We start from the raw sequence: 27,597 nt of genomic DNA, 5'->3' as shown, positions 1-27,597 counted from the left end.
ACCCCAGACTGGTGAGGTGCCTCTTCATCTGTCTCTGTTGGTAACAATGAGGAAGTTTTGGAGACCCTGAGCCTCCACAGCTCTTGGTTCTAAACCTGCCAAAAGATCCGGATCCAATCATTAAGGGACTGGTGTCCATTCAAAGCGTGGGACTGGACTGGGTTATAACAGGAGATATTAAGACAAATAGTGGTGCAAAATTTGAAAGCTCCCTTGGGGACAGAGGGCTTCTATCAGTCACAGCAAGTTCCAAACTAAACAATCCCCTTCAAGGATAAGACTATTCATTCAGACACTACCTTTATAAACATTCACTTTTAAGACATGGATTATCTAGCTTTCTTTAACTCTAGAAAATAAATATTAATATATCTTTGGCTTCTGCTCACAGAACATTTATTAAGTCATAAAGTCAAACCCCTGTCTGACTTTGTAAGAGCTACATAGGGAAGAATTTCATCCAAATGTTCTGTTTCATCCAAACTGGCTATTCTGGAAGTGATTACAAGCCCAAAAAACTTTGTTTAGAAAAAACTGTTGAAGTTGCTAAGTGACAATTCAGTAACCTACAACATCATTTACAAAACCTAGATTCAAGCAAAGAATGGAATAGTTAAGATAATAAATGTTACATTACCCACATGATAAACCAATGTTACTTGTCCCTTGGGCAGCATAGAATTAGGGTGACCAGATGTCCCGAGTTTATAGGGACAGTCCTGATTTTTGAGTCTTTTTCTTATATAGACTCCTATTACCCTCCACCCCCGTCCTGATTTTTCACACTTGCTGTCTGGTCACCCTATGTAGAATTCATGGTGTCCTTAACAATTCATTAAAATGCTTTTAAGTGCTTGAGTTTTATAAATGCTGAAATGACATTCATACTATTTAGCCACCTTATCCAGGGCAGGGTTGTTGTTGTTTTTCTTTGTTCGTGTATTTGAGAATTTCACAGGTTTTTTTTAATGGTGTGATGGTAAATGAAGACACAATTTATTTAAAATATTAAATAAGTAGGATGGACAGATCACCTAATTATTAAATTAGGTACGTGGGATGGAGAGATCACCTGATTATTAAATTGAAAGAATGAGTAGTACTATCCAAGATGATAAAGGTAGCTAAGATGCTTGGCTCATTCAAGCATATCTGGCAAAGTGCGAGAGTTCTATATAAGTTCTAATTAAGCCAGTCATATGTTTACCACTGTGCGCAACTCAGCCTGCCTTCTACCCAAGGTTGGTAGAAAGTGTAAAATAAATATATCAAAATGATTGAGCCCCATAATAAATTACACCTCTGCAGAGCCAAGACTGGAACACTGGCCCTTTAGCGCCAGAAGTACAGGCCTCAAACTAAAGGGAGAACTCTGTTAGCTGTCTAATAGAATAACGCCTTTATGTTCTCTCTAAACTGCAACATAGTCATACACACACGCATGCGTATCATGCCCAACTCTGCTTCCCACTGAAATCAAGGGCAAAAAATTCTCATAGGTACTAATGGGATTAGAATCAAACCCACAACTTATTAAAATCAATGGGAGCAGAAGTGGACCTAACACTATCCACAGCAAAAAAAAAAAAAAAAAAAAGATTTTGTTTACTTACAAACTACTTTCTTCAGACAAAGTGGTGCATGAGTTTAAGGAAAATGTAATTACATGGAAAGCATGAAGAGGCCATTTGTGAGTGAGAGGAAGGCAATTGTTAGACAAGAGGCAAACTTTCTTTTCAGGGTAATTTTTGTAAACGATTTGTAACCCAGCAACAGTTTGATTAGTTTTCTTCAAATTTGAAAAAAATATTCTCTTTCAGCTTCATAGGAACCCTGGCATTTTCAGACTAAACCAATTTTTCACTGTAACTGGCTTTACAATGGAAGCCAGTTTTGCCCCCAACAAATTTATGAAAGCATCCAGAGGATTATTACTGATGAACTCATAACAAAACTCCTGTTTTTATGTAAGTGTCTCTAACAATTAAAAAATGAGGGAAGAAAAATACAAGAAATAAGTAACGGTTAGGTCTCTAAATGGAAAGGAATTCAAAGTTTGTATGAAGCATCAGTTTGTTTTTAAGCATATTTCATCCATTCTGCACACAACATGGTAACAATGTATGAAGCTTTGTTTTGTGTACCAAACTTAACTGGAAGTAGAAGCAAATAGCTGAATTTATACCTTTATTTTTTTTTACTGATGTAACTGTTAGTCTAAACACTACAGTGCAGAAATAAGCATTTGGTAGTTGGCAAAGTTTTAAACAAGTAAAGAAACTCCATATTGCCTTAATTCAACATCACTTTTTTCCTCTTTTACTCTTTGTATTACTCCCCATATTTGTCATGATATACACAACTCTTTCTTCTTGAAGCCTCCAATCCTGCAAAGAGAATGAGCCACACAACCCCCCTGGCACCATACAGAGTCCCACTGAAGTCGGGGGGCTCACCGTGAGTGCAGGGGTCCATCCTTATGGTCATGTTGCAGGATCAGGGCTTAAGACTTTAGTAGAACAATCCCATGAACTATCTGCTTGAGGTTTTCTTTTACCTGTTATTAAATAAAAGCACATCCTTCATATAAAATGGGATCACAGTCAGTTGGCAGACTTTGTGCTTTCGAGTATGCTTAACAACTAAATAGTAAATGCAATGCAGGGATCTTATACACTATTCATTTGTTTGGTGGCTAATATAAAAAATATTGAAGCTCACAAAGATACAGTATGTTAGAGTGAGCCAAAAATTAACAGATTATGCATTCTCTTTGGAATCCATTTAAGGAAGTTATGGGTGTAACTTCAAATTCTCTTTAACTTTGGTGAAAGCCTACTGTGGAATGTCCCTGGGAAAAGTTAAGAGAACAAAAGCTGTAAAGTAACAAAGTATAGATAAAAAAATAACTGTGAAAAGGTCATAGCAACAGAACATCTCCTATGATTATGAGTCTGGGAAGGCATTCTTTTGCTCTGGCAATCTGCCAAATGAGTCCCCACAAAAAGGGTTCAGAAAAGAAGCTAAGTGCTGTAGCACCAAGATGAATCCCAAGAGGCGGCAAAAGAGGCAACTCACACAGTGACTGCAAAAGAGGTTGCAGATTTTTTTGTATTCAGTGGAGGCTTCAAAAATATTTCACCTTTATTCTATCACTGACTTATTTGTCTTTAATAAATGAATACAATTATAATTTTAAGAAATGTTTAGTTTTTGAGGTGATAGGAAATGGTGATTAGAATGACTGAAGAATTTATCTAATGATACTTATCTTTTCAGCACTGTCATTTTGTTTGTATTTTAGAGCAAAATATCAGCAATTTAGGGCATTGTTTCAATTCTAGCTCATTTCAGAAGTAGTTGGAAGTTGATATTTGACAGCTGTTTGGTAGCCTATGTGAAATGAATGGGTCTCAGTCCAGCTGACACTGTACTCTCTATGACTTGTTCCTATTGATGTTGACCACAAAGTCATGGTCAACAACTCTTCAAACTTGTGATCTAAATAGGGCTGGCTGGAAAACAAGAATTCCACCCTCTGTGTCTCCTGCACCCCTCCCCAAAAAAGGAGGTTAAAACTAGACCTTTCAAAAAGTTTTGTAAAACACACTCCAGAGTAGAGACCCACCTGGGATATGGGAGTCCCAGGTTCAAGTCCCCACTCCAAATCAAGCAGAGTGGGGACTTGAAACTGCGTGTCTTATATACTGAACCTGATCTACACTGGGGGAATCAATCTAAGTTATGCAACTTCTGCTACATAATAATGTAGCTGAAGTTGATGTACTTAGATCTACTCACCATGGTGTCTTCACTGCAGTAAGTAGATGGCTGACGCTCTTCCGTCGACTCCGCCTGCACCTCTCGCCCTGGTGGAGTACTGGAGTCGACGGGAGAGCACTCAGCGGTCGATTTACCGCGTCTAGACTAGACGCGATAAATCAACCCCCGCTGGATCGATTGCTGCCCATCGATCCAGCCGGTAATGTAGACAAGCCCTGAGTGCCCTAACCACTGGGCTATTGGCTGCTCTGGGAAGTCTCTCAGACTGATTTCAGTGGAGGTATGACATTTAACATCATCTGAACAGCTTGCTCTATACTGAAATAATCCATAGTGTGACTCCATTGATTTCAATACCAGCGTGAATTTTCGTGTTGCACAGATCCACAGATAGTTAAGAGATCCACCATTAGCTCTTACTGACATTAAATTTCTGATCTACGTGTTAGACAATCCGTAGTTGGAGACTAAGACCATAACTTCCATAGTGGATCTGGATCTCTCTCCTGATATGGAAGCCCTGTTTATGGAAGCCCTCCGCTATGGTACTGGTAATAACAAAAGTAGATTTGTGGATCTGCTGGAAAAACCCTACAATTCTCAAGCAGATCACAACTCATTTTTGTGAACTGTTTTGGTGTTAGTACCTTTTTTAGATTGATCTGGTAAATTGGGAGCCTGGAATTTGTATCATTTAAGGCTTTTTTAAGTCCAAGATTCATAGCTGCCAAAAAAAATAGACACATGCTTAACATCAAAACTGAAATGCAAATACATTCCATATACACAAATAACATCTAGGCCTGTGGTTTTCGAACTTTTTTTCTGGGGTCCCAGTTGAAGAAAACTGTTCATGCCCTGACTCAACAGAGCTCAGGATGTGGGGTTTGGGGTGTGGGAGGGGCTCAGGGCTGGGGCAGAGGGTTGGGGTGCAGGGGTGAAGGCTGTGGGGTGGGGCCAGGAGTTAGGGGTTCAGGATGTGGGAGGGGGCTCTGGACTAGGGCAGAGGGTTGGGGTGCAGGAGGGGGTCAGGGCTCCATGGGGTGCAGGCTCTGGGGTGGGGCTGGGGATGACGGGTTTGGGATACAGGAAGGGGTTCCAGGTTTAGGGGGGGGGGGCTCAGGGCTGGGGATTGAGTCACTGGGTTGGGGTGCGGACTTACCTCCGACGGCTCCCGGTCAGCAGCGCAGCTGGGGTGCAGAGACAGGCTTCCCTGTCTCTGCATCCCGGATTGCAGACTGCACTGCACCCTGGAAGCAGCCAGCACCAGGGCCGGCTTCTAGGCGGATGCACACAAGCGGCTTCACGCGACTCTTGCCCACAGGCACCGCTCCCCGGCACCGCCAGGGAGTACGGAGCGGGTGCTCGAGGCAGGGGCAGCACATGGAGCCCTGTGGCACCCCCTGCCGAGAAGGCGGACCCGCTGCTGCCGGCTTCTGGGGCGCAGTGCAGTGTTGGAACAGGAAGGCCCTAGCCTGCCTTAGCTGGGCAGCACTGCCAATGGGACTTTTAATGTCCTGGTTGGCGGTGCTGACTAGAGTGACCCAGTACTGGGTCGCGACCTGAACTTTAAAAAACGCTGATACATGCTATATGTAATACTGTACTCCTGATTACTTGCAGAGTTGAGGTTCATGCATACAGAATATCTATCATGTCACAAGATTGCCTGTTCCAAGTAGCATAGCAATAGTACTGAAGTCGCTTGAGAAGACCCCACTGATAATGAGTTTGTTCTTCTTATGGCAGAACAGATAGTGAAGAAAAGACTCAAGCGGAACCTCTCTCTAGGCAAGAAGAGGCTCAGGCAGACCTAAATAATGTCAACAGTGTAGCTATTCATCCATAGATGGCAGTGAACAGGAGTTGAGATGGAAGGAAAACAATTATACCTAAAGAAATGGCAGCCTATCTTTTACTGGAAGCAGATTACAGTTTATACTGTAACTGTATAACCAGTTTGGTAGAAAAAAAGTGAGATTTGGTTTAGTGTGCTAACTATCCATCAGTCTCTCCTGCAACACAGGAAAATGTAGTCTCTGTGAAAGGAACTCTGTCTCATCCTAATAAGGCAGAGCTGTTTGCTTGCAACATAGTCTGGATGCCTTAAGTATGAAATAATGCAAGCCATTAGGAGAGCTGTTTCAGTGTGACTGATTAGCCGTATCATCTTTCCGTCAGTAACGAAGTATGATCATCATTGCAGGGTTATTTGTGATGAGCCATACGCAAGTGCTTTGCTCATATGCATGCTATATCTGAGTTTCATGTTACAAGAGAAGCCACTTAATGTCCTGGCTTACCCTCTTGCATTCCTCGAGTGTGAAAGAGCAGTGAAAAAGACCAGCCATTATGTTTGTGTAGTAATCAATTTGCTCCACAGGGAATGTAAAGTAATAGCATGTGTTTTATGTCTTTTTTCCTAGGTAATAAATTTACTCTGTGTCTTAGTTTGAACTGTGAAGTGTTTCCTCTGTTTCAATGATAATATGACATGGCTGAATTCTTTAGAATAGTGGTTTACAAACTTTTTAGGCTGCGTACCCCTTTCCAAATAATGTAGTCTACCACGTATCCCCATCTGAGCTAGCCAGAGGCAACATGTGGGGGGCACACAGGGTCAAATGCACCCCCAAGATTTCTGCCTTCTATTTAGCAACAGCTTCTAGAGGTTTCCAAACTGTGGGGCATGCCCCATTGGGGGGCACAGAGGAACGTTCAGGGGGGCAAGCAGCGACAGCAGGCAGCTCGGGCCAGCCCCACACGGCGGGGCTCGGAGACAGAGCACCACCTCTATCCCAACTCATCTCAGAGAGTTGCTCCCAAAAAGTTTGGAACTGAGCCCCACCCCTTTGAGATACAATTTTTGATTGCACTCCCCCCAACCCAGACAGGCTGGGTGACCCACTGAGGTGAGTCAGGGAGCGGAGGTGGCATTCCCTCCCCAAGCCCCGCCGCCTGGAGCTGGCCCCCTGGAATGTTCCTCCGAGCCTCACATTTTGAAAACCTCTGCTTTGGAAGTACTAAGTGAACAGGCGGCACCAGTACAGAGCAGAGCAGCAAATGGCTTTCCTGTCCCGCAAAACTTTTCAAGATTTCAAACATTTTCCTGTTCCACATCTATATGAAACTGAAACCTTCTGAAATTTTCATGAAAAAGGAAAAAGAGCCCTTCCTCCCAGAATAGCCAATAATCCAGCAACTATGGGACTCCTCTCGGATGTGGGAGCCCTAGGTTCGAGTCCCTGCTATACCCAATTCAGAACAGGCTGATAAATAGGCTATGGTTATTACAGAGTACGTGGGGCTATTTTTTGAGCAGAAATTTCATCCTGCACCTGAGAACCCTTTTCTAATGAAAATTTTGTCAAAACTGGTAGATTCCAGCAAAAGTCTTTGGTTTTGACAAAAAAGTATTGAATTGAAAAATTCCTGCTCAGCTCTAGTCCTGACAGCAGTGCTCCTGCCAACTGCTGAGCACAGGGGCAGCTGAATTACCTGTTGATGCTGCTGGAAGGAGATAAATGAGCTCTGCAATAATTCATGATGCTCCCTTATTTTAGAAAAAAGAAAAGGAGTACTTGTGGCACCTTAGAGACTAACCAATTTATTTGAGCATAAGCTTTCGTGAGCTACAGCTCACTTCATTGGATGCATACTGTGGAAATCCGATGAAGTGAGCTGTAGCTCACGAAAGCTTATGCTCAGATAAATTGGTTAGTCTCTAAGGTGTCACAAGTACTCCTGTTCTTTTTGCAAATACAGACTAACACGGCTGTTACTCTGAAACCTTATTTTAGAAGAGCTCTTTGTTTCTTGATCTATTTATAACGGTCACTGCAGCTATTTTAATACATTTTGAGGTGAGAGACAGATCTCAGCAATGACGTGAAGATAAGCAGTTGAAAACAGTCAATACAATATCTTAGGGACAGTGTTAATGGGTTGTTTCTAAAGTAGGCTCTGTGGGCTGTGTTGTGAGGGAGAGCTCTTGCAGTTCAGGCAGAAAAATAGTTTAGAAAAAAAGGTAGTAAATAAACAGGAATATCACCCCTAAACTACCAAAGTTTTGCAAAGGCTCTTATTTTTTGCTGCCACATTCTATAACACTTACAGGAGCAGGAATCCGTTTCAAATTAATGGGAGTTTTGCTTAAGCACAGACTGCAAAAGTTGACTCTTCCTTTAAAAGTCTGTCTTGATTTGTGGACATAGTGAGCATTTCTTATCATTCCTTTCTGTGAGCAATACATAACATAGTACAGTTTGGGGCTTTTTTCCCCATTTACACCAAAATTCATTCAATAACGTACTCACATTTGCTTAACAGTTTTCATTAAGGGGTGGTTGGGTAGTCAGGTACTGCAAAGCCACTTTTGGAGATCAGCTTTTGCTTACACCGCACCTACATGACTTGGGGCATGTAACTCTATTAAACAGCACAAAGGCTTTGCTATTTTTAAAAAAGTTAATTTTTCAGGTATGTATATGCAAGAGAGAGAGAGATAACAGTTGGAAACAATTTACCCTGAAAGTGGAATAGCATGTGATATGGATCTGTCAGGTGAATTCAAGAGCATCAAAATACAATCAAAAGACTGTTAATCAAATAGCACAGAAATAACATGGTTCTTAAACTGTGATCTGTGAACAAAAAAAGAAAACCATGTGTTTATATCCAGCTTGCATTCCTACCCCCCCCCCCCCCCGTAGGCTGTTAGTTTGTCCATTGTTATGAGTTCCTAAATTTGGGGCACGATTCACTTTTAGACAACTGGAAATTCCACAGTGGGGCACCTCACACACAGAATGAAAATATTCACAGTAGAATAACCGTGCCTTCGTCCCAAATCTTTGCCCCATTCAGAGCTGAAAATTTGATGGACAAACTGCCAAATGCAGGATCCACATGAGGCAATGTCCCAGCCTATACAAAGACATTCCTGTTGGTCCCACAAAACAGCAACAAAAGGCAGAAGTTTGAAGGATGCTTTTAGAAGTGCCTTTAATAATGAGTACATATAGAACTAAGGCAGGTCATCTAGAGCCCTCCTTCTCTTTTTTGTAAGCCACCTACCAGATGTCAGGTGGTAATGACTTTGTCCATTTTCTACTAACCTAGGCATTCATACAAGTGGCCTAGAGGTTGCAATCTAGTCTGTAGCTCATTACCAGTTCTTTAAGCCATGCGGTCCTATGTGGAGAAAGTCAAAAGCAAAAGCAGCGATGATGTAACAGAGTATTGTAGACTATGCCACTTGGTTTAATTTGCAAGTATACATTTTTCTTTAATTTTGCTCAATTCTGTGGGAAAATATGAAATTTACCAAAAGATAACTCACTGTAAACATCAAATCTGTTATGTCCTACCACATTTCAATTAATTTAAACTAAGGTTTTTTTAAAAAAAATATTAAAAATAGGTACCATTGTACTGCAGTTATAAAGCACAGTGTGCGAAGAATCACAACCCTATTTCTCTGTTTGGCACCCAATAAAAAATTCAGTATTTCATATTTCAGAGTGACAGTCACCTAAACACTGCAGTTGATTAAACAGAGTAATTAGATTATGTTCTCTTATTTTGCTGTTTCAAGGATCCATCAAGATTAGTTTAGAGTAGACATCTACAATTCCCATTGAATTCAAACCTGTAACGTAGAGATCTCTCACCTCTGTTTAAAGAGAACCCCGATAATAAGAAATACATTAAGTAATCTCACTCCCAGTAGTGTCACTGAACTCTAGAGTTATCTCTATACCTAAGAGAAGCTATGAATATATGACATAGGAACTAATGGGATGGCAATTGTTTCTAATCTACTTTTAAGATAGGAATAATTCTTATTATTATTACTACAATTATTTAAATTTGGTTCTAGTGTACTAGGTAATTGTTAAGTGCCTAGTATCTATGCACATTAGAAATACCTAATATACTAGGAGAGCAACTTTGTGGAGCTGTTGATGGCTACATAGAATGTGTCTACATGAACAGAGATGTACTCCAGTTCTATTAACAAAAATAATTTAATTTAAAAACGCTCTTTTGCACTTTGTGGTAAAGCAGCAAGTCTTTGGCCTCAGACTGGAACGGAAGTGAAATGAATCCATATCTCTGCATGCCTGTCTAGACAGTACCAGTATAGTACTTTTGTACTAGAGTATAGCAGACATCCTGGTTAAGTCTAAAGATGAGCAGACTAGGTCTTTTAGGTCATGATGTTCAACACAGGTATGCAGCTCATGTGATATATCACAATTCAACTAGCTATTCCCACCTTTCATATTTTTAAAATTTAAGTAGGCAAGTGCCTCTTCATTTGTAGTAATAAAAGTTTACCATTAATATTCTTCCACTTGTGGACTATGGTATCTCTGGGCATCAGACTGTACTATTTGACTGTATGTATACTTCTAAAAGTGTTTGTCGAACAAATATAGGAGGCATGTGCCTAAAGTAATCCAACCATCAGGTATGTCTGTTTGGTACGTTATTCAATCAAACCACTGCTGAAAGCTTTCTGCCTTCTTCTCTCTCTCTACTACCAAAGTGAAGAACACAGCCAGCAAAAACACTGTACTATTCACTACAATTCTGAAACACCATTTTTTAGAATTTTTTACCCTCGACTGTCATCAGAACTGATAGCTTGTAGGAACTTTTTGAAGGAGACCTTCTCCCATCTCTCTCATGCCCCACCTCCGCCCACACTACTTTTCCAACCATGTTAGCAAACAAAATCTAGTTCGTGTAGAAGGGCAAAGACACAGAAAAACCTATTTTTTAAAATATTTGGGGTTTTATTCTATCTCAGACATGATTTTGGCCTGCTCAGGAGGCCTAATTCTGTTTTCATTCACACCAATGTAAATCTGGAGTAACTCCTCTAAATGGAGTTAGTCCAGTTTTATGCTGGTGTCACAGACCAGAATTTGCCCTAGTGCCTCTAAACCAAATATAATGACATCGTGCAGTGCCAGGAGAGAGAGATCAAAGGAATAGCTGAGAATGATTCCTTAAGCAGAATACCATCACCTCTTCCCTAACTCCTGAAAAACAAGTTCTAGTTGGTAACTGGAGAAGACAGAGTATATTTAAAGGTGATACACAGGTCGTAATACTAGTGCAAGATTTCTGGAGTCTCTGAACATTTATTCTAACCAGAGCATTTTAACACATTTGATAGCAGCAGATATATATTTTGTGTAAACTGTTAACACTCCACAATCCTCTCCATTTTTACAAGCAGCACGGAGCTGAAATCCATGGAACTGGCTGGGACAGATGATTAACAGGGTGGCAGACCAGATTCTGCAGTCTGCTCATTAGACTTCATAGACACCTCTCTACAGGAGCTTCTTTGGTATCTTGATCCCTAGTTTGGCAGGAGGGGCAGAATTATCTTCAAAGCATGCTTCTCTTACCCAGACTCACAAGACAACATATCCAATTAGAACATAGCCAATTAAAGAGACAGGGAAAACTTTAGATAGACAGAATGTAATAATCCAAATGGTATTTCATCTGGAAAGTGGGGTAAACACCCCTATCTGACCAGGACTCATGTTTCATCTAAAGAGCAGAAAGCTTCACATAATTTTTTTTTGTGGGGGTCTATTTGACAATTCACTAATGAATAAAAACACTGTTTGTTCAACTATGTTTTGTTGATCTGAAAAATAATGGAAAATATCTGTTTTTTCTAAGTTTGCAAACCTTTCAGTCCCCCATTTATTGGTACATCTTTAACTTTATTACAAAAATGCAGAGAAACCAATTAAAGATAATATTAAAATGACAGTCTTTAGAAATGAACAAATAGTATCCTTGAAATATTATATGTCAATAACATTTTATAAACATAACAGATCTTTTTAAAAAAGGATAGGAAACACTGCTCAGTGCATGAAAGGTGCCAGAGTTTTTAGCTGGCATTTACACAATGCATGCTTTTCTGATGAGAGTGGTGAGACAATGAGATGCTAATATCAGGCCATAATATGCCAGTGATGTAAAAGGTCTGTGACATTCTGGATCCTGAATCTTAACTACTGACTGTACCCCTTCACAATGGCACAGAGAGGAGTGTAGCTTAAGACAAAGTGGTAACCATCCAGCTGGCAAGAGAATAAGATGAGTGATGGCTACCAACGTGCTGGGTAGAAATGCATTCTCTGGTGCTGTTAAATTATTCTTCGTGGCATCAGCAATGCAGAGATGGCTTTGTTTGCCTTTTATATCTTTTTGCAGAAGCTAGAATAAGCTAACAAATGCTAAATAAGTCAGAGAGAAAAAAATACTCAACATATTCAGAAATGCTGCTTGGAAGCACAACAACTAGGGTTTCTGTTTAAAAATAAAAAGAGGAATAATACTTTGCATTTATATATACTTTGCATTTCATCTGAGGACCTCAGAGTACTTCACAAGCATTTACTATTTAAACCTCATGAGCCCTGCATGATGGGGAATCGTGAAGCACAATGCCGCCTAGTGTTTCCACATGGGGAGCGTGGCTCCATAGTGTCACTTGCCCAAGCTTGGGCCTAAAAAGCACTGTCTGGTCCTAAATTGTTTCGATTTGATTCAGTGGGGGAAGGGCCTCTGTTGCATTGACACAGAATTGTTTTGTTCCAGAGTTAGGGTCCATAAACTAATGTATGAATTTTAAAAGCAAGCAGTAAACTCCACACCTCACTTTTCTTCATACACCTCCCTCCTACCCACCTGTCCACATAAGGAAAGGGACCAAAATATGACACAGCTTTCCTTCAGCCCTAGGCTTTCCCATGCCAGTGTTTTGTAGTATTCTGATGTGGATTTACACACAAGTTCATAAAATGGAAATCCAGCTTTCTTTTTGCTGTCCTTCACTGTCTGTGTTTTAAACATACCATCACGTTCTCCTAAGTCAGAATCGTTGTATCTAGCCTTTTTTGCCCTCTCTTCTGAAGGAAGTGTGTTTACATATGTTGTGGTTAGATAGATGCCTCAAGTTCCATATGAGCCATTCCCTTCTAAAAGCAGAATTTACATTCATTTTAAATATTTCTGTGGTGCCCATCACTATGAAAGCTAGCAAGTATCTTCTGATAATGCTACTCTGAAATACCAGATATCCCAACGCAACTTTTCCCATGCTTTTTTGGAGCAACAGCATTCTTTCCCTGTTTGAGGTAAGTAGTGGGCTTTGTTTTCCAGTTTCCCACTGAATCATGCTCCAAATGCACTCAATTTAACCAACAGTATTTTGAGCAGGAAATGGAATCCACCCCTTCAGATGCTCTATAAAGGCAAATGCTCAATTAATTAATAAAGTTCATTTTCACTCCCTAAAGCAGCCACCCACCCAAGCAGATGTTCAAATACACTCACTCTAAAACAGGAAACCCACTCTGATGCAAATGCCTCTCACCAACTGTCAACCCACAGTTAAAGTTGGAATTAATGAGGTATCCTTGTTTTGCTGTCCATAATGGCATGACTGGAGAATGAATAATCTATTTCTTTTCTTTTTAAAAACAGTCAGTCACAATTCAGTTCTAAAACATTCATTTTTATTTTTTTATTGCCATAAACATTTTACTATAATGTCATTTTCCTAATGAGCCAAATTCAGACACAAGAATGATTTCATTTGTGTGACCAAAATGTGTAAAATACATCTCCTCTGACTTTGGCACAAAGATCAAAGGAAACTGCTTCTTTGGGTATGTCTACACTGCAATTAAAAACCCACGGCTGGCTTGTGCCAGCTGACTCAGGCGAAGGGGCTGTTTAATTGTGGTATAGATGTTTGGACTCAGGCTGGAGCCCGAGCTCTCAGACCAGTGCTCAGGCTATAGCCAAAGCCCAAAAGTCTACACCGCAATTAAACAGCCCCTTAGCCCGTGTCAGCTGTCATAGGCCAGCTGCGGGTGTCTAATTCCAATGTGGACATACCCTTTTGTGTCGCTTACATTCCACTTTATAAAAGAGATGCCACTTCCAAAGGGGAAAGAAAGTTTGTTCCTCAGAAAAGCCTGAGGAAATACCACAGTCTTATCATTTCAGCTTATTTTTAGGTAAACTTAACTAACACTGATTTATAGTGTAAGACATATGGATCAATCAATATACAGAGGAGTCATTCAAAGCCTCATTTTGAGTAGTGTACCCTGTAGTGAGTAGTGCATGTTACATCAATCAAGTTAGAAATGCCTGGAAATGTACACTCTTTTTATATGTGCTGCCTACTTTGGATGTAATGAGAGCTGGGTAAAAAATTTTGTACAAAACCTTTTACAGAAAAAAATGTAGATTCAGTGATACTGAAACATTTCATGAATTTGTGTTGATTTCACTGAACTGTATTGGTTGAAACCTTCCCCTCTTCTCTACCCCCCCCTCAAAATTGAAACATTTTGTTCTGAGATTTTTGAAATGAACATTTCAATTTGAAACACTAAAGAAACTTTTTTGTCTGGAACTTTCATTTAATTTTCAAAAATGTTCAAAAATGTTCAAAATCAAAATAAAATATTTTGTTTGACCTATAATTATTTTTTCTCCCTGACTTTTTGATTTGCTGAAATATTTTTGAGATTTTTGCTTTGATTTGGCCTGACCATCATTTTTTTTCAATGTATTTTTTAGAATGGTCAGAAAACAAAAAAATCTTCTCTTTGCCCAGCTCTGGTAATCATAAATGATGACATTTAATAATATATGATATATATGATATAAGAGGGACTAGAAGCCTGATTCTAATCTCACTTACATGTGTGTCACTCCATTGTCCTAAGTGAAGCTACTCTAGATTTATGTTGGGGTGAAGTCAGATTCAGGTTATATATCTATAGAGTCATATCCTGCTGTGATTTATGTCCTGTGCAATCTCACTGACCTCAGTGGATTTGTTTTGGGTGTAAATGAGGATAGAATTTGACCCATAGTTGGCATTTTCTTGGGGATACACATAAGCGGCAGGGCACTGACTTCCTACATCCAAAACTTCCAGAACTTGTTAGTCAGGTAGAAATGTACTTTCTCTCCATAGCTATGGCATCCTTAATGCACCCCTCACAGTAACCACCCCACCCACATCAATTTTTTTAATTCTAATGATCAATGATGCATACAAAAGCTGGACGTTCAGTTAAGCCCCCAAAGTTCAGCTCCTTAGTTAAAAATGTACTGGCATTTTTGTGGTCTGTTTGTATTTGTGGCAATTGTACCTATGGTATTTCCCCATTACAAACACGTACAATGGAACCTGAACTAAAATGTGAAAGAGCAATCTCTGATCTGTACCCTAAAAGGATACATATACTTTGTATGGGGGTAATTTGGGGGCACATTCTCTTGGCTGCAGACTATAGACCACAAGTTGCTGCTCATGCTAAATGACATTTTTTCTCTTTGGCAACTTCTTAATGGTAAGGAGCATTGCCTAGCGTCCACTCACTCACACAGGTATTTTAGTTATAGCCATGTCTATGACATTCCTCACCACATTACCTGAGGCACCTTTCCTTTTTCTCATACAAAGTTTCTTCTCCTGATGAATTCTTCCGAGGCTACCGGGCTGTCTTTCAGAAGAAAAACAGTCCTGCTGCTGTAGCTGCATCATGTTACTGTCTGCAGTCAGGCACTTCCTCCCCACTGCCTGCACTTCCTAAAATGATTGACAACAAGAAATTAAATAAAACCAGGGATTATGCTAAGTAGCTGTGTAGCCCCTTCTAATTCCATCACCACCTCTAACAAAGTGACCAAGATTCTGCATACTCAGACCAACTCTTTGGCCCTTTCTCCTGACTATGCCCTCATACCAAGGCCCTGATGCACCTTCCACTGCTTTCCAAATTCATGCAGTTCTGTGTCCTCTAGAAATCCCCTTACATGGACTGGGAAACCAGCAGCTGAAGAACTAACTGCCAACAGTGAGAGGGGGTTGGTGTTTACTGTATTCAGTCATTGCTGTGGTGGGTTGATACTTGAATTAGGGCTCATTCGTACTAGAGACATGCATTGTGTTAAAAATGTGTTAGCTGGTCGAGGTTAACATATTTTTAAACATTACTGTCCTTGTTGACAGTAAAGGATACATAGTATTTAACCTTGTGTTAGAACCTTTTATAACAGGAAGCATTTTTTCAGTATAGACAGGCCTTAGACAGGATTGCAAATGAAGAATAATGCTTTGGCTGGAAAGTTATATAGTGCAAAGCCTTTGGAAATACTAGGCCCTGTGCTGCTGCATAGATTGTAGGCTGCCATTGATGCAGGAAATAATGCAAGAAGAGGTTCTCACGCTATCTTCATTTCACTTCCTGCTTTTGGTCAAGTTGGCACTGTCATGATAATAATCTCTCCCGTGCCATTTCCTTCTAGTCCAAAACCAGATAGTACCAGTTAGCTAGAGAAGTGAATTAAAGCTATAAACATTTGAAACAACAACCGGTAAAGCAAGATCTGAGGTTTGTTTTGACTCTGGTTTGAAATGTCTTGCCTATCCGTAGTTTAATTCTACTGTTCACTCCAGAGCTGTGGCAGGAGGTTGCATCCTATGTAAAAACAGTGTGCTCTTTCTTGACTCCACATTGCATAATACATAGCCTCATTCCTCCCCACTAGGTGTCTCTGACAATGTAATTTTCCTTCATCTCACATAGAGTAATTGGGGCTAGATTCACAAGGGAGTCTAACTGCCTCTTTAGCTGCCTAAGGCCACCCTTTAGGTGCCACAAAATCACCACTCAGATGCTGCCTAACCCAATAGGCAACTACTCTGCCACTGGTAAAGTTCCTTAGGCACTTAAATTTCTGCTTGTGGCACAGCTCCCTAAGTCCTGACCCCACTAGCTGTTTCGAACCCTACCTCAGACCTAGCTAACACCCAGCAGAATTCACAAACTAGCCAGTCCCATGCCTATCTCAGCTGGAGGGCCCAACCCAGCAGCCAACTTCTGAGCACATCTAACCTGCACAAAAGACAGCTGGGGAGGAAGAGATGCTCCCTTTATCTTCAATAGCCTAGTGGTTAGGGCACTAGCTAGGAGACTCAGGCTCAAATACCCATTCTGCCTGATTCGGAGCAGGGACATAAACCCTGGTCTTCCCCTTCCATGTAAGTGCCCAAACCCCTGGGCTATTGGGTATTCTGGGGTGGCACTCTCTTCTATTGAAGCAATTCCACTTTGTATGAACTACTTGACTAGTCACTAGAGCAGGGACTGTAACCCAAGTCTCCTCTCTCCCAGGATAGTGCTCTTGCCACTGGGCTATAGTGTAATTCTCACTCTCTCTGGTCTAGTAACTAAGTAAATATTTCATACAAAATGGAAGTTTCAACAGGAGAGATTCAGCAAGCACCACCCCAGTGCTCAGGACTCTCACCTGGGAAGAGGGAGAACTGGGTTCAAGTCCCTCTTCCCAATCAGGCAGAGTGGAAATTAGAATCTGGATCTCCTCTGTCAGTTGAGTGCTTTAACCAGTGGGCTACTGGGTATAAAGGGAACCCCCACCCCATTTTTCATGAGAAAGGAATGACCGAGCTTAGGCACCTAGCTCCAGGAGGGTTCATGACTGAGAATCCTGAGCAGAGCTAGGTGCCTTCCTCTAGCCCAGAGTTAGGTGTCCAACTTCCTCATAACTAAGGCTGCAAGTCTGTCACGGATTCCGTGACGTCTGCAGTGGCTGGTGCTGGCTCAGGGGCTAGAGGCCAGCAGCAGCAGTTTGGGTGTGTGGGAGGGGGCTCAGGGCTAGGGGCAGGGGGTTGGAGAGTGCAGGGAGGTGCTTACCTTGGGGCTAGGGGCTCCCTGGCTCCCACTGGCATGGCCCCTCTGCAGCTCCTAGGTGGTGGAGGGGTGGGGGGGTCTCTGTGCTGTGCGCTGCCTGTGCCCGCAGGCCCCGCCCCCGCAGCTCCCATTGGCTGCAGTTCCTGATCAATGGGAGCTGTGGCAGCTGGCACTGGTGTCGGGAGCAACAGAGCCTATGCCCTGGCCCCTGTCTCCCACCCTAGAAGCTGCAGGGATGCGGAGCTGGGTAGGAAGCCCCTGCCAGCCCCACCAACCCCCACACCTCCTCAGCACCAGCAGGGGTCCCAGGCCACAGCCCCCCACCCAAGTTTTAGTCAGGGCGGGTATTTTTAGTAAAAGTTATGGACTGGCCATGGGCCCATGAATTTTTGTTTATGGCCTGTGACCTGTCCATGACTTTTATTGAAAATACCCATGACTAAAACGTAGCCTTACTAATAACTAACTGAGGTGGCTTCCCAGTCAGCATGCTGGCTTCTGTGGATCCCATTCTTAGCCACCTAGTTTTCCCCATGCATTGAATGCATAGGGAGACTGACAACTAACTCAGGGTTGTGAATTCCACTGAGTGGCAGGGCACTGGCAAGCAGTAAAGCAGCTTTCTGCGGTGTAACTCCTGAGGTGTACACACTGACAAGCCACTTAGTGAGCAGAAACCGTGCAGTTTCAGCACTGTAAAAAAAACCACGTACAGCTTTCTGCGCTGGGCGTACAGCGCCATGGTGCCAGTGTAGATACCCGGTTCGATTACAGCGCTGCAATTCGCCTCTGGGAGGTGTCCCACAATGCCTGTTCTTGCCTCTCTGGTCATCGGTTTGAACTCTACCGCCCTGCCCTCAGGTGACCAACCGTCATCCCCACCCCATAAATTCCTTTGGAATTTTGAAAGTCCCCTTCCTGTTTGCTCAGTGATGTGTGCAGTGGTCTCAGCGCATCTTTCCAGGTGTGCATGTGGGGACACGAATGATTATCAGCCTCACCCCCCACAGTGCTGGCTCTCCCCAAGAGCCACGTGCCCAGTGTACAGTAGGGTTTGGGAACACTGATTTCCCCTGCCCCCGCAGCTACTCACCATTTTGGGGTCTAGTGGCTCATGTGTGCTTGCCTGGGGCCAGCCAGTTAGTGACAGGTGTGTGAGTACTGCCTGTGTTTTAAAGCACTGAATCAGTATTGTCTGGGTTGCAAACAATACTGCTTCTGTAAAATGTTGTATTTAAACTTCACAGAGATGACCTTGGGAGCACAGCCTCCCTCTTTGTTATCACCAGCTGAACGGCTGCACAGAATTAGAAAGCGGCAACAAAGAACTGAGGACTTTCTGTATGAGGTTATGATGCACTCCGCGGCCGACAAACAGGAATTGAAGGAGTGGCGAGACAGCAAGAAGAGGGACAGAAAGGAGAATGTGGCACGCCAGAATGAAGCCACAGAGCGGCTTTTAAACGTTATGAAGCTCCAAGTGGACATGCTCCAGGCGATACTAGCACTGCAAACCAAGTAGCCTCACGCTCACCCTTCCCTGCAGCCACTGTCGCAAAACTCTTTCCCATGCACCCTCCCAGACACCGTCAACACACTCTTATCAACCTCCTGGCTCCAGTCTGTACCCATGGTATTCCACTCCTGCCCCGTCACAGTCCAGCCCTGCGGACTCCCAGTACCCACTGTACTCAACACCCATTCCTCTGCAGTTTAGCCCTTCTGAACTACAGTACCCGCTGCACTGTATTCCAAAGAAGAAGGTTGGATATGATCCCTGGACATACACAAATCCTTAACTGTCCCAGGACCCCACCTCCTCCTGGGACCTTCCCTGCCCCCATCCTCCTCAGTGCTGATGTGTTTTTTTTGTTTGTCTCTCTCTTCCGGTTGTTGTTTTTTAATAAAAGAATTGTGTTGGTTTGAAAGCAATCTTTATCCTATTAATTGAAAGCAAACAGAGCCCTGCAAAGCAACAATTATCTTAAACCTTTATAGTACATCGTCTGCACCAATCCAGATCACCTCCTAGCTTTACAAGCACTGCACTCCTGAGCATAGCAACAAATATTAGTGGCTTTCAGCTTCAAATTGCTGCCTCAAAAGACCCCTGACCCTGGCCCCGTGCTGCACCCCATGGTCTAATAGCTATGGTCTCTGGCTGTTCAAATTCACCCTCCAGGCACTGAGCCTCAGTGGCCCAACCCTGAGTGAAGCTTTCACCCTTCCCTTCACAAATATTATGAAGCGTATAGCATGCAGCCATAAGCATAGGAATATTGTCATCAGCCAGGTTCAGTTTCCCATATAGGCAGTGCCAGTGGGCCTTTAAACGGCCAAAAGCACACTCAACAGTCATTCTGCACTTGCTTAGCCTGTTGTTGAACCTCTCTTTGCTGCTGTCAAGGTGCCCCGTGTATGGCTTCATAAGCCACAGCATTAAGGGGTAGGCAGGGTCTCCCAGGATCACAATGGGCATTTCGACTTCTCCTATAGTGATCTTCTGGTCCAGCAAGAAAGTCCCTGCTTGCAGCTTCCTGAACAGGCCAGTGTTCCAAAAGATGCATGTGTCATGCACCTTTCCGGAGCAGCCTACATTAATGTCCGTGAAACGCCCACGGTGATCCACAAGCGCTTGGAGAACCATAGAGAAATACTCCTTCCGATTAATGTACTCGGTGGCTAGGTGGTCTGGTGCCAGAATTGGAATATGTGTGCCATCTATCGCCCCTCTGCAGTTAGGGAAGCCCATTTGTGCAAAGCCATCCAAAATCTCACGCACGTTGCCCACAGTCAGGGTCTTTTGGAGCAGGATGCGATTAATGCTCCTACACACTTCAGTCAACATGAGTCCAACGGTCTACTTTCCCACTCTGAACTGGTTAGCAACTGATCAGTAGCAGTCTGGAGTAGCCAGCTTCCACTGTGCAGTCTCCAGACGCTTCTCCAGCGGCAAGGCAGCTCTCATTCTCATGTCCTTGCACCGCAGGGCTGGGGCAAGCTCATCACACAGTCCCACGGATATGGCTTTCCTCATCTGAAAGTTCTGCAGCCACTGCTTGTCATCCCAGACCTACATGACGATGTAATCCCACTACTCAGCGCTTGTTTCCCGAGCCCAAGAGCAGCGTTCAATTGTGGTCAGCACCTCCGTGAATGCCACAAGCAATCTTGTGTCATAGCTATTACGTGTGGCAAGATCATTGTCGCACTCCTCTTGCCTTTGTAGTTTAAGGAATAACTTCACTGACACTTGTGATGTGTTAGAGCGAGCAGCACACTGGTCAGCGGTTCAGGATCCATTCCTGCAGCCTGAAGAGGCAGAGTGCACAGTACACAAGCTGTTGAAAGATGGCGCCAAATGAGGACGGAAGCACAGGGATTGCTAGGATGTGAAGCAATGCATCATGGGGCATTCGGACAGGACCCACGATGCCCCACGACCCCCACAACTCTTAGCGGCAGAAGAGGAAGAGATACTCTGTAGGATAGCTGCCCAGAGTGCATCACTCTGAATACCGCTTCAAGTGTCGCAAGTGTGAACACACTATTGTGCAGGCAGCTGACAGTGTGAACACACAACAGTAGTTGCCCTTCAGAGCTCTCTGAGCGGCGCTGTATCTGCCGGTGCTGTAACTCTGCCAGTGTAGACATACGCGAAAAGTTAGGTGCTGCAACACTCAATGTCCCCCTTGTGAATCAAGCTTTTGGCTCTCAGTAGCTATTTTCAGAAAGAAGCCTTAAATCTGTTTTGCATTCCTACCTTAATTGCCTCTGTCATTGGGAGAGTTCAGTAAAGGCCACTTTCTGAATTTTATTTTATGGTGAAGGACGGGAAGTTATAATAGAAGAGGGATCATAACTCGGCCTACCTTCATACCAGGCAACTGTGACTGTTCTTTATTGCATAATTGTCTTAACTGATGTAACACCCTGTCTTCTCAAAGCACCAGAACTAGATGAAGAAACAGACAAACGTTCATTCATCGCTCGTTAGTGGAAATGTTGCACGTGTGGTTTGAGCTAGAATTGGTACATGTAGTTATACAGGAACAGTTGCCTTGGCTCAGGTAACCTTTGCCCCTCAGTGCAGTCCTTCATACCCTTGTGCTCATTATTATTAATTAGTTGTACTACAGTAGCACCTAGAAGCCTCAACCTGGTTCAGAGCCCCATTGTGTTAGGCATTGTACAAACACATAGTAAGAGACAATCCTTCATCCAAAGAGCACACAACCTAAACAGACTATACAGGTAAAGAGTGAGAGAGGAAACAGTGGCACAGACAGGTGAAATGACATGCCTGAGGTCACCCAGCATGTCAGTGAACTAGAACTAATTAGAGCTGAGTCTGTGCTGAACAGTTCATATCCCAGGCCAAACTTCCCCAAAGCCCAGGTGTGTGGAGGGAGGGGTGGTTAGGTATCAGATCTGAACCTTTGTAAGGAAGCAACTGGCTGGTGGAACAGGAACATTTTCTGTACACATCTGTTTGTAGCTGAAACATCTTTGAGATGTGCTTTATTGTTAAGAAAATGCCACCCCCACAAAGGACAAACACAACAATAGGACTTCTCTCTGACAAAATTCAAAATAAAGGTATAAGACAGTTCACTTCAGACAAGTCCAAAGAAAAGTATTTAAGTGTGGTTCAATACAACCAAATTTCAAAGAAGAATAAAATATCTGTCTTCTAGTTCCCCATTCAGCACTAGTGCTTTTCAGAGATCCTGACTGCCAGCTTCAGCCCCAACACCTCACAGTACATCTCTTTTATAACAAAGATGTGGAAACTAATTAATTCCTCATATCCAGTCCAGCCCTACTACCCTGCACTCACTGCAGGAAACTCTGGTCCTTTTTGCAGGGCAGAGGGTTAATCTGGGAAAGGTCCAAACATCCTGTTATAAGAGATAGAGACAAGCCATAAAGTTCAGATCCGTAGCTGAACCTCCCTGAAGTTCTGGGGTGTTCAGAACTAGGGTTTTGCTTCAGGAGCATCTCTAAAACTGGAGTTTCTAGCTCCCCTCACCTCCCTCCTGCCATGAGGTACTGACTCACATGTTCTTAAACCTTTCACAATTGATTCCCATGTAAAAAAACTGCCCTCACTTTCATCCAGCACTGTACTAAGATTGATACTGGGTGCTAAATGCTAATTATATGGGAGATGAGTGGAACTAGGCATACTGGACATTTAATTTCTCCCTGGGCTCAAGGTTTTGCTTTAGCTTGTCTCCTTCATTGACTGAAGAAAAGATAAACTAAGTACATAGGCCCCAAAAGGGTACTGTAGTCACTGCCACCACATCAATGACCTTTTCTAAGGTGAGTGGTCTGAAGAACTTCAAAAGAACATAGTTTTGCTTCCAATTTTGTGGGCTGTGATTATTGCTGTAGCTTCACCAGGTTAGCAACTAACTCTATTAAGGCTTGCAGACAGAAAGGAAATATGGAGTAAAATGCTAATTAAAGGCTCTTTGCTCCAAAGAATCTGTTTGCTATGGATTTTGCTGCACAGCTTCTATGGGAGTTGGCCAGCAGCTACAAACAGAAATAAAAAAGAATAGTCTTTCGGGGGACATGTAAAATCTGAGCTCTTTACCACTTATCAAAGATATTTTAGCGCTTTTCTCAAGAATATGGGTATTAGATCTTGTCAAATTCCATAATGGGTGATTATTGTACATATAGCTGTGACATTCTATACCTTGGGGGAGCATGCTGTAACCCCCATATTCCTCATTTTCATATAATCATGATCTTACATATAAAGCATGCCTTGAAAGGTATCAGGGGAAAGGTTACGATCTGCTGAAAGTCATTTCTCTATCCATATGTGCATATCATTAATGCATATGAAGTTATGAGAATTGTGTAGTATGGTTGTCACTAAGGGTATGTCTACACTTACAGAGTTTTTGCACTGTTAAATTTCACGGGTGATAGGGAACCGGTAAAAGTAAAGCGCTGGTTTGTGTACTCGCTCAATTCCTCAGGCATCAGAAAGTGTTTACACTACCAGCGCTTCCATCGCTGATGAGAGCAGCGCTGTGGGGCAGCTATCCCACAGGGCAGATCTCTCGATAGATCCTGTGGGAAGGGGAGGGAGGGGTGAGCCAAAGGCATTCTGGGTACCTGCTCAGTGCTGCCCTGCTTCATGTCTCAGGAGCTGCATTACTTCCTGGTTTTTTCTGTGGCATTTTTTTTAAAACCTCCTGCTGTCTGGCTGCTTTCCCCGCCACATTTACAAACAAAGGGAAAGGGAGCTTCAAACTTCCTGGGGCTTACAGGGGGAGGGGCGGACGTCCGTGCGTCAGAGATGCTGGCCGGAGTGGTCGCTTTTAGAACATTGGGATATCCTTCAGAGGCCAAAGGGTGTTTACACTGGTGGAACATGTCTTCACTTTCACAGCAGTACGAAAAGAACAGCGGTAAGAGCCTCTCATGAGGGTGGTTTTCTTTTTCGGTGAAACTTCTGAGTTTCACCGCAAAAGGTCATTAACAAGTGTAGATGCTCCTGTGGTTTTAGCGCAAAAAAGGAACTTTTTGTGCTTTAAATCGTAAGTGTAGACATACCCTAAAACATGCTGTAAGTTGTGGAAATCAGCCAGATATTAGCTCCCCTGAGGCAACAGCAAGGAAAGTAACTAACACCCAGGTAGGGTGTTGAACAACCCATCAACAGCCATTGTCCAGCAAGGGAGCTACAATCCAATGACTCACCTGCACGAGGCCACACCAGGGGAATTGCTCCACCTTGCTTGGAGAGACTCAGTAATTCTCACCTGACTCTGAAGGGGGTGAGGGCAAAGCCAAGAGGGAGGAAAGGACATGATAAAAGGAAGAGACATTTGCCATGCTTTTCTTCTCTCTTCCACCTTCATCTACAGACATCACCACACCAAGCGACTGAAGCACTGATCAAAGGGGAGAGCCTGGCTGAAGAGCAACCAGCCAGCCTGTGGTGAGAAGCATCTAAGTTTGTAAGGGCATTGAAAGTGTTAAGATCAGCTTAGAATGTGTTTTGCTTTTATTTCATTTGACTAAATCTGACTTGTTATGCTTTGACTTATAATCACTTAAAATCTATCTTTATAGTTAATAAATCTCTTTATTTATTCAACCTGAAGCAGCGTGTTTGGTTTGAAGCGTGTCAGATGCTCCACTTGGGATAAAAGGCCTGGTACATATCAATTTCTTTGTTAAATTGACAAACTCATATAAGCTTGCAGTGTCCAGCGGCCATAACTGGACACTGCAAGATGGAGGTTCCTAGGGTTGTGTCTGGGACCGGAGATATTGGCTAGTGTCATTCGGTTGCATAATCCAGAGAGCAGTTTATGTGCTAGAGGCTGTGCGTGAACCACCCAGGAGTGGGGGTTCTCACAACAAAGCAGGGTAAGTCTGGCTTCCAGAATCAAGGATTGGACTGACCTAGAAGATCACCAGTCCAGATAACACCCGAGGGGAATGTCACAATAACTACCTTAAAAAATTTCCCTTGAGGTTGCAGTTGGGTTCAGTATACTTTTTCTGTCATAAGCTACCATGTTCTACTTCTACCAATGGCTGCAATTCAGCAATGTAGCAACTAGGGTAGTGTGTATGTGTAAAATTTATAAAACTTTGGATTCCTTTGAGATTAAATTTATTTAATTTTCTAGCTGATATGTTTTTCTTGCATAAATGCATTCTGTAAAACACACACAGCTCATTAACATCACGGACATTTGTGTTTTCCAAGTTTCCAAGATACTGTTACTTCAGTACTAAGGCTTCGATCCTGCAAATACTTACACATGTATATCTTTATTCACGGGAACTTCTAATTTACACACATGCCTGGTTGTAGGATCATGACATCCATTTCACACTGCTAGAATAGTGCAGTATAAAAATTGTTTCCTTCTATTTATTTCTTATGGTTTTGGTGAAGGAAAAGGATATTAAACTGTAATCATTTTTGGTTTCAAGGTTTTTGTAATGTAGGATGCATAAAATGATATTAAAGTTACTCTTGAACAGTAAACATGGCCACCTTTTTATGGGTGGATTATAATACGATTGATTTATATTTCAATAGCACTTAGGGTCACTGATCAGGACCCTATTGTGGTAAATGTTGTGTCAATACAGAATGAAAGATAGGCCCTTCCCCCAAAAGCTTACAGGACAAATCACATCACACATTAACTACAGTACTGGGGTACTCTCTAAAAGGAGCCCATCACTTTGTGTGTTTTTAATGTCTTCCAGAGTGGATTTCTAATCTGTAGATTGAGGAAAAACTTGACATTTTAAATATATTTTTGATATAGTCAGTCGCCTTCTCTGAAAGCTGAAATAAGAATAGATGAACTTGTTCTCCTTCATGGCATAACTTGCTTCTTAAATAGGCTGGAGCACTAGTCAGTTTCTTTATTTTTGAAATATATTTCAAACTATATCAACACAACCAAGTGGTATTTACATTATGTCTATATATGAACGAACACAAGTTTTATTGAGTTAGATACAGAATGTTACTTCATTTATTAATAATTTCTCTCAACATGCCATCACAACATCTGCTGTCTTGGAATATTAACCATAGGGCTGTTCAAAACAGAAGCCATTAAATCAGGAAAAACAGCATGTTTTCAGTTCCTTTCCTCACAGAAAGAACAGAAGTACTTGTGGCACCTTAGAGACTAACAAATTTATTTGAGCATAAGCTTTTGTGAGCTACAGCATCCGATGAAGTGAGCTGTAGCTCACGAAAGCTTATGCCCAAATAAATGTGTTAGTCTCTAAGATGCCACAAGTACTCCTGTTCTTTTTGCGGATACAGACTAACACGGCTGCTACTCTGTTTCCTCACAGAGTTAGCAGTGCCATGCCTCCATTTGTCAAGTACCACATAATGACAAAAGAAAGGTTCTGACAATTGGAAACGTCCAGAAGAGAGGGCAAGAGTGGATTGGCTAAAGTTACATTCGGACAACTCTAGCTCCTGGGAGGGAGGCGGCTTTCTCCTTCTCTTGGTCCATGGATGTTCACCGCCAGGAATGATAACCGGACCCTGGCCTGCAGAGGCAGAGGGGAACCCTACACATGGGCTGTAAAACTGCTACCCCAGCGAAGAACGGAGCCTGGTTCTGAGGTGGGGAGGAGCCGGCTAACTCCAGCTCCACAGGTGCTACGCAGGGGCGCGCTCTGCTCTGAGGGAGGATGAATCTGTTGGAAGTAGGCTGCAAAAGGAGCTCTTTTTGAACACGCTCACATACCTGCAATGCGGAGGCCGCTCCGGACAGAAGCCCTCCCCCCCCCTCCCAGAAGTCCGCGGCAGCCCCCCGAGCCTCATGCAGCCGGGTCGGAGGCGGACTGACTGAGCAGACCCCGGCCTGGGCTTGCAGAGGCCGCTGGGTGCCGGTGACAGACCCCGCGGGACAGGGACGGGCTGAGAGGGCAGCTCGCCCCCCGCGGGGCCCCAGTTAATGGGCAGCGAGGACCCCCTGCATGAAGCCACCAGGGCTGGGGGGCGCTGATCCCCTTCGAGCTAGGGGCAGCAGGCTCCTTCCCAGGACAGAGCAGGAGCGTCCACGCCTTAGCCCCCACACCCCGGGGAGCCTCCCTGCACCGCCCCCCCCAGCCGGCCCCCCCTCGCACCTTTCCGGGTGAGCTCAGTGCTGGCAGTGCTCCAGAGCCCGGAGACGGGGAAGCGGCAGCCGGGCTGGGCCCGGGGGCTGGCTGGGGAGCTGGGTCGGTGCAGGCGGGTCTCCCCCAGCAGCCTCTGACCCACGCCGCGGGTAGCCGCCTTCTGCAGCGCCGAGCCCGCCTGCCGCTGAAGCCCCGCCCCCAAAGCAGGCAGCAGTGGTGACAGAACGGACCTGAACGCACCTGGGTGGACGCTGAGGCTGGGAGGGCAACGGAGCTATGGTTTGCTTCGTACGCCCAAGGGCAAGCCCCAAGGCGTTGGGTCTGGTACGCACACTGCAGCCCCACGCTCCTGTAAGGGCCGGTTTTATTCCAAACGGCAGGAAACGTG

At 43.4% G+C, this 27,597-nt stretch overlaps 1 long non-coding RNA gene across 1 annotated transcript; it reads right to left on the bottom strand.

Moving 5' to 3' along the window:
- Nucleotides 1-967: 967 nt before the first annotated feature.
- On the bottom strand, nucleotides 968-27,597 carry LOC122466763. The gene is made up of 3 exons (XR_006292547.1): nucleotides 27,219-27,597; nucleotides 15,286-15,442; nucleotides 968-2,557 (listed from the first exon to the last, which is right to left on the bottom strand). It is a non-coding gene; the product is annotated as an uncharacterized LOC122466763 (long non-coding RNA).

This window comes from Chelonia mydas, chromosome 7 (assembly GCF_015237465.2).
Source record: "Chelonia mydas isolate rCheMyd1 chromosome 7, rCheMyd1.pri.v2, whole genome shotgun sequence".
Taxonomy (NCBI): Eukaryota; Metazoa; Chordata; order Testudines; family Cheloniidae; genus Chelonia; species Chelonia mydas.
The sequence above is the reverse complement of the archived record's forward strand: the minus strand, read 5'-3'. Positions and strand labels throughout refer to the sequence as shown.